Raw genomic sequence first — 7,706 nt, forward strand, 5'->3', positions numbered from 1 at the left:
AAAAAATAATAATAATAACCTATTTATTATTTAGTTAAAGTTTTGTATAAAGTTTTCTAAAAGTTTAGAGTTTTTAACATGGCATTTTAAGAACTAATTAAAGCTAGGATATATCAAAACAATATTTATGTTTAAAAAGAATTACTAATTACACAGAGATTTTCTAGCAGTCCTTAAATAAATCATATATTTTCTTTGCCAGCTAACTATGATACTTAATTCCTGTCACTGGCTTTCCAGGAGCTGCAGCCATGAAAGTAGATCTGTGCAGTTTCATTGGGTATAAGATCTACTCCAGACACGGGAGGCACTACAATGGGAACCGACAGGAAGGTGTTTTCCATTTCTTTAATGCAAAATGCGAGTCAGCATTCTTTTCTAAGTGGAACCTTAGACAGATAAACTGGACTGTCCTCTATAGAAGATGGCACAAAAAAAAGACATGCGGAAGAAATTCAAAAGAGAAGAACTCGCCGTGCAGTCAAATTTCTGAGGGCCATCATTGGTGTATCTCTTACTGATATAATGGCCAAGAGGAATCAGAAAAATGAAGTTAGGAAGGCTCGATGAGAAAAAGTTATTAGAGGTGCCAAGGAAGCAAAAAAGGCTAAGCAAGCATGTGAAAAGACAGCAATGGCAGCTGCTAAGGCTCCTACAAAGGCAGTACCTAAGCAAAAGATAGTAAAGCCTTTGAAGGTTTCTGGTGCCAGAATTGGTGGAAAAACACTAAGCTGGCAGATGAAAAGTTTAAATTAAGATCTGATTATAATTAATTAATTAATTAATTAATATAAATAAAATGCCTATTTCAGTTTGGAATAATGAAGCTAAAGCAAAATTTAAGTGCTCAGGAACACCCAAGTAAGGACAAAGTATATTCTAAAACATAGTATTAAAGCAGAGATTAGAGGAAATAAACCTAAACACATTGCAATAAATACATAACATATTTTGATAAATTCCAGGTATAGTTTTCAAAATTAAGTCTAAAATAATCATTTCTATTACTTTATTACAAAAATCCATTGGTGCTTGCAGTTAAAAACATTAGCACCTCTTGCACACCTAATTACATGTTAGCAGATTTGTTAATATACACACTTTTGACAATGTGGATAAAATTAATGGATTGTGTTTCTTTTGCCTTTGGTTTCTATTTAAAGACCAAAAAATTAGGCACACAAATTTAAGCTATGGTAGGAAAAGAATTTAGGAATGATATCAGTGATGTAGTACCCGACTTGGGTAGGTCTAAATCCACACAACTCTTAAACAATATCTCATGCACAGCTTGACCATTTTGATTGATTCCACTATTCACCAGTATGACCAATTTTACTATTTAGATCCATTGAACTCAAACAGATGAAATCATTGTCTCTGAGGTGCAAAAAGAATTCTGGAGTCAGTTATTTCTCAGATACTACAAGATATTGTAGGAAGGAGAGACAACGATGAAGGGGGAGCATGAAATATAAAAGTCATACATTGACTTTTAATGTTTTCATGCTCTCTGCTTGAGTATTCTAAGAATGTCTATGTCTACAACCATCCAACTGTGATGCTCTCTCTAATTTAAAGTTTTAAGGAGATTACATAACTGAATAAAACTTTTCACATCTTTTAAATTATTAACTGCAGGAGTTTCTTTCTTTTTTTTTTTTTTTTTTTCTTCACTCAACTGGATCCTTTATATTAAGATCCTATTAGCTAGCTTTGGGATGATAACATAGCTTGGCCAGTTCAATTACCACATTCTGTTAGTCATTTTCCTCTTATGCACTTAATGTCTGCTTTATACAAGATGAAAGACAGTGCAAATCCTCCTTGAAAACGAACACAAATAAATTCACATAGTCATAAATTAATGACAGGCAATCTTTTATTTCTACCTGCTTGTATCCTTTTGTCTGATTGCTCCATTAGTCCCTCTCCTCTGAAGTTTCAAATAAAGAAAATGTAATGCCACCTTTAAGTATAATTAGAATAGATAAATGAACAGAAAAAGAAGAAACATTCTCAGTCATCAATTGTCCTAAAAGGGTCAGTCTGGGAAACATGAATAATGAATATGTTTTACAAAAGAGAAAGTGCACATAATACTTAGAAGCAAAGTAAAAATCACAGAGAGAATTGTCATACAGGAAGAAAATACAGGATACACGTTGCTAAGCATCACTTAGCAAATGATGTCTGCTTTTTCATTATGATATTGTTATAACAAGTATAATAATCATACTGGTAGAAATCTTTGTGTTTGGGTGGATGAGTTCTGACCTATTGACAGAGTAATGGGATTTTATGAGGAATAAATGATTGAATATACAGAAGGTACCTAGAACTGTGTGTAGCCCATGGCAAATACCCCTTACCTATCAAGATAAATATAAAATACCATAATGAGACACAGTATTGTCAACTGTGTTCTGGTCGATGTTGGAATATGACATCAGGTTTTTATTTGAAAATCCAGGGTTCAAGTAATCTATCCAGAGTCTAAAGGAAATGGCATTTGCAAGATATAAAAATACTAAAAATTATTATTTATACTAAAGGACTGACATTGAACTTTCTACGTTAGCATTTACCAAGATCATAAAGATAAGTTTGTTATTGTAGAAGCCTTTGAGCTCTTCCTTTTCCTCCTACTTTTGAGCCTTTCTGGTCCCACTTATAAATGTATAGCAAATCAGAAATTCAAAGTTCATGTAAACTGATAGCCCAATGTCCCATAAAATGAAAAAAACAAATAAAAAAAATCTAAATGTGCCTACTTCTTATTTGATATTCCCTGTGTCTCTTACCTTAGCAATTCATTAATAGACTAAATTGACAAGTTTGTAGCAATAAGCAAGAAAGTAGCCTGATATGGAGAACCTTTTTGGAGTATCTCCTAACATAACTACCTTTATCAGTAAGCTAATTTCTCCTACTTGTCCCCACTCACCATTATAGCCCAAGAGTGTAGGGCAAAGTAAAATAGAAAACAAGGAGATATGACTTAGTAGGAAATCTAGAAGGCATGAAGAGGAAGTAAAGCAATGTATTCCTTCATCTTTTCACCCTGTGACTTTTGGAAGGAATAGGCAAAACGCACAGAAATTGAGGAGAACATGCCTCTGTTCGTATCTTTTATTCCTAGTTCAAACATAATGTGTGCTGTGAGAAGTGGAAGGCAAACTATAAAAATATCCAGATAGAAATAGGGAGCATGGGAGCTAGAATATGCTGCCCTGGACATAGCTTGGAGAGGTCTATAAACTCCTAATAGACATCCTACTGGCACCTAGCACCACATCCAGTATGACACAGAAGTGACAGCAGTTCGCACACATGACATAGAGAACATGCAGAAATGCCAATGGTGACAGAGAAGCCTGTAACTGAGAAGAAAAGCAGCCAAAGGTAGAAACCTAACATCTGAAGGCAAGATCCAACTAGCTATCAGAAGCCATTACAATCCAAAAGTGACAGGCACAGACCAATAGGGCAATTTCAAAGATGGAACTGACCGGGCCAGCCTTCCTAGATGGATAAGGGCCAGCGTGCACAAACAAGAGACCCTCTCCCTTGCTGCCATAGGTCAAATTATTCCTGCACTCCAACACACGTAGGTACAAAAATGGGAGGAACAGAGAAAAGAATATATCTGAAAATCTGATCATTTCACCAAAAAATAATTAAATGACCACATTAAGTGGCTTGAAATCTAAAGAGACTAACATACTTTTAAATATAAGTTGAACATACATTTCTACACCTCCATATAACACTGCCCTCAATCCAACTAAGTGAACATTTCTATTAATAATTAAGCACAAACAGCAACCAAGGCTCAACTATAACAGGAGGGTACACACAATCCACACAAGGGACACACTTGCAGCATCTGGCTCAGGTGACCAGGGATATTGCACCACTGGGCCCCACAGGACACCTACTACATAAGCCACTCTACTAAGACTGGGAGACAAGAAGCTCTACCTAAAACATAGAAACAAACACAGAGAGGCAGCCAAAATGGAGAGACAAAGAAACATGTCCCAAATAAAAAAAATAGAACAAAGTTTCAGAAAAATAACTAAACAAAATGGAGACTAGCCATCTACTAGATGCAGAGTTTAAAACACTAGTTATAACTATACTCAATGATCTCAGTGAGAACTTCAACAAAAAGAAAACATAAAAATGGAGATAGAAAACATAAAAAAGAACCAGTCAGAAGTGAAGAATACAATAACTGAAATGAAGAATACATCAGAGAGAATCAACAGTAGACTAGATGAAGCAGAGGGCTGAATCAGCAATTTAGAAGATAAGGTAGCAGAAAACACCCAATCAGAACAGCAACAAGAAAAAAAGAATTAAAAAATCTGAGGATAGTTTAAGGAGCCTCTGGGACAACATCAAATGTAAAAACATTCTCACCATAAGAATACCAGAGGAGAAGAGAGAGACCAAAGAATTGAAAATCTACTTGAAGAAATAATGACTAAAGCTTTCCCTAACCTGGTGAAGGAAATAGACATATAAGCCCAGGAAGCTCAGAGAGTCCCAAATAAGATGAACCCAAAAAGGCCCACACAAAGACACATTATCATTAAAATGCCAAAGGTTAAAGACAAAAAAAAATCTTAAAAACAGCAAGAGAAAAGCAGTTACTTACCTACAGTAGAGCTCTCATAAGACTGTCAGCTGATTTCTAAACAAAAATTTTGCAGGCCAGAAGGGATTGGCACAAAATATTCAAAGTGATGAAAAGTAAGGACCTACAACCAAGATGACTCTACCCAGCAAAGCTATCATTTAGAATTAAAAAACAGATCAAGAGCTTCCCAGGAAAGAAAGCTAAAGGACTTTATCACCCCCAAGCCAGTATTATAGGAAATGTTGGAGAGATTTCTTTAAAAAGAAGAGAAAAAAAGATAAAAATATGAATAATAAAATGGCAATAACTACATATCTATCAACAATTAACTTAAATATAAATATATTAAATGCCCCCATCCAAAAACATATGGTGGCTGACTGGACAAGAAAATAAGACCCTTACATATGCTGCCTATAAGAGACTCACTTCAGATTGAAAAATACAGACTGAAAGTAAAAAGGTGGAAAAAAAATTTCATTAAAATGAAAATTAAAAAAGCTGAGGCAGCAATACTTATACTAGACAAAATAGACTTTAACACAAAGATTATAACAAGAGACAAAGAAGGACCCAGTAATCTCACTTTTGGTATTTATCCAAGAAACCAAAAAACTACTTTGAAGGGACATGTGCACCCATATGTTTATTGCAGCACTATCTACAATAGCAACCTGGGTATCCAACAATGAATGAATAGTTAAAGAAGAGATAGTACATATATGCAATGGAATATTACTCTGTCATAAAAAAGAATGCAATCTTGCCATCTACAGAAACATGGATAGACCTAGAGGGTATTGTGCTAAGTAGAGCAAGTCAGACAGAGAAAGACAAATGCCATATAATGTCATTTATACATGGCATCTAAAGAACAAAATAAATGAATAAAACAGAAACAAATTTACAGATAGAACATTTTGATAATTGCCAAATGGGAGGGAGGTTGGGGGGATATGTGAAAAAAGGAAAGATATTAAGAAATACAGATTTATAGTTATAAAATAGTCATAGGGATGCAAAGTATAGCATAAGGAATATAGTCAGTACTATTGGAATAGCTATGTATGGTATCAGATGGGTCCTCAATTTATTGGGGTGATCACTTTGTAAGTTATATAAATGTCTAATCACACTATGTTGTACATCTGAAGTTAATATTGTATGTCAACTATAATTGAAAAGTAAAAAATTATTAAAATTAAAAAGTTAAATCATATATAAAAAAGAGAGGATACATTTTCTTTTTGATATTAGTGTTCATAAAAATGTGAGCTCATTGCTCTCCTTTCCATGAAAATCAATTGTACTGAAAGATGTAAAAATTGGTACTATCCACACTATTAAAAACCAGTTGTGTTCTCACTTGAGTCTAAATAAATAAATGGCTTTTTAGTGGAACAAATAAAAGGAATTAAAAGTGTAGTATATCTTTTAAAGAATAGAGAATTTGGGGTTGTTTTGATATTTGTTTAGTTTTGGGGATACGGTTTGGATCGTTTTTGTTTGTTTGTTTGTTTTTGGCTTAGATGCAGTTAGAGCTTTTGGTTTTCATGCACATGGTGTCATATGATCAAGAAAATACTTAGTGAAGCAAAGAGGACACATGGCAGCCCAGAAGAGATTATTATAAATTTCTAGAATTAGAATTTGCATGCAATTTGTAAACAGTAGAAACCCAAAGGGCCAAGAGTAAACATTTGGTTTGCACTACTTAACATCTGAGCTTTCCCTGAAAAAAGTCTACAAAACAAAATAAACAACAAAAAATTTACCTCTTTTAATTTCCTTTACTGGATATCACTCTACAAATCTTTTCCCAGGAAAAAGGGAAACTATATTTCCCATTTTGAATTAGTTACAGCCTCTGACACATCCAATCTAAAGCTAAGTATTTGATAATCTATGAGTAAAAAGAGAGAAAAAAGAGATTCTTAAGTATCCTAATAAAGCTACAATGTAAAAATTTTAGCCAGATTATCTTGAATAACCATAAAATATTCCTAAACTTAAAAAATAAATAAAAATGAACAAAGATATAGCTTGTGTTGGTAATTGTTTTCACTTTTTTACTAAACGTATAAAATAGGGTTTCTTTCCTAAATTGTCATGTATATAATAAATATAATCTGGAGTCTGAATATTTTTAGACCTCAGAATTATACTGTAGAATAAATTTAACTGAATAATGTTGATGCAAGTTTAATTAGGAAAAACTTAATATATTCACAATTCACAATTTCAAAGACAAGGCATTAGTATTCGTTAAATGTATGAATTAAGAGGATTTGAGTTTTTCAATGTTTGATATATGAAAGAAACGTAGTAACATCTAGATGTGAAAATCTGGCCCCTAGAATTGAGTCATAGAGTTTAGCAGGCTTTACTGAGATACAGATTTCAAGCACAACTTTTCATGGTTCCACTTTCAGCCTTGCTTGGAGGACTACAGCAAATCTAACCAAGCCAGGGAGAGGTTTAAGATCAGGTGTTCTTGGTAGTTATGGCAGCCTTGTCTCCATCAGAAGTTGGGTAATATCCTGGATCTTTTGACTCCTCTTTTGTCAAAACCTTCTGTCAATCTAAATTATATGCTTGTTGTTCTATCTTCTTCTAATACATAAAACTATGAATTAGAATAAAATTTAAAATATGACGAATGAGATATTATTCATACCCATGTTTTACCTCTTCCTTGGATACCTATTTAAACAGAAATTTTAAGAAATACCATTAAAAAAGGATAAAGGACAAATGCATAATTAACAACATGAGTCATAGATAAAATTTTTTGTGAATGCAGGATGGCAGGAATTTATACTATATTTGACCTTGAAATAAGCAAACATCTATTTTCAAATCCCCTATTATTTTTTCTTTTTTGTAACTTTGGTCTTCTTACTCACTTATGGGTCACTAGATAGTTTTACTGGCTCTGAGCTCATAAATCATAATTAAACCTCTATCAGCTGTTCATGGATGGTCCTGTGGTTAAATAAGTCAATGTACCCAGCACCTGAAAACTAGGTAGAAGCAACAGAAAAATAACTAGTTTTAG

At 33.4% G+C, this 7,706-nt stretch overlaps 1 pseudogene; it reads left to right on the forward strand.

Annotated features, from left to right (window-relative positions):
- Positions 1-251: 251 nt before the first annotated feature.
- On the forward strand, positions 252-756 carry LOC102897557 (annotated as a pseudogene).
- The last annotated feature ends 6,950 nt before the right edge of the window (positions 757-7,706 follow it).

The sequence above is a fragment of the Pteropus alecto genome, unplaced genomic scaffold (assembly GCF_000325575.1).
Source record: "Pteropus alecto unplaced genomic scaffold, ASM32557v1 scaffold38, whole genome shotgun sequence".
NCBI classification, from domain to species: domain Eukaryota; kingdom Metazoa; phylum Chordata; class Mammalia; order Chiroptera; family Pteropodidae; genus Pteropus; species Pteropus alecto.